Raw genomic sequence first — 879 nt, 5'->3', positions numbered from 1 at the left:
GGGTGACAGGACGTGCTTTTCCGAATTAATGAGAGAAAACATTGATTCTCCTGCTGCCCACGAAGGTGGAAAGTGAAGTGGGGAGCCATGTGGGGAATGAGCAAGGTTCCCTGTCTGGGGGTTCCAAATCTGCTGTTGGTTTCTTTCACCACTGACTAGAGATATACAGGGTGTCCCCCCAAAATGTATACACACTTTGAATACCTACTAATTCCAATGGTTTTAAGCATAAGAAAGAAACAACAATGGAGCTGTTATCTGTTAAAAGTGTGGGCACAAACAGGTAGGTGGACATTCCCTGAGGGGTCTCAGATTGGAGAGAGTGAAGGCCAGACTGAGGGGCCCCTTCCCCACCTACCCCAGTGCAGGAATTTCATGCACCGGGCTCCTAGCATATATATATATATCAAGTTATATACATATCACATGTATTATAGATACAGATATACACAAGTGTGTGCCATTCTGTCCCCTACTGTACTGTATTTGCCTACAGAATTTGTGTCATTTATGTGTCTATGTCTTAAAAGCTAAAAAAAGTTGAAAGAACACAAATTCTTAATGTAACTGTGGAGATGGTTGAAAATCTGGGAATGTAAGACTGATGTGTAGATTTAATTAGTACATGTAGGTAAAGTCCTTAGACCAGCACCCAAATACTCACCAAAATGTTCAGTGCTATTATGAAAGCGAGTTTGTGGGCTATCTTGGTTTGGGAGCTATATTGGCATCAAGTGGCTTTAAATGGTACCCATCACTGGAGTGTCCCTGAGTTTACAGGTATGGGTCAATGGGACTGGGTTTCACATTACTTTCAGGCAAAAACAACTGACACTTGTTTGCAGGGGCTCGTCTCCAGTATCTGCCACAGTGAATTAT

Source organism: Myotis brandtii, unplaced genomic scaffold (assembly GCF_000412655.1).
Source record: "Myotis brandtii unplaced genomic scaffold, ASM41265v1 scaffold448, whole genome shotgun sequence".
NCBI lineage: Eukaryota > Metazoa > Chordata > Mammalia > Chiroptera > Vespertilionidae > Myotis > Myotis brandtii.
Note: the sequence above shows the minus strand (reverse complement) of the source record.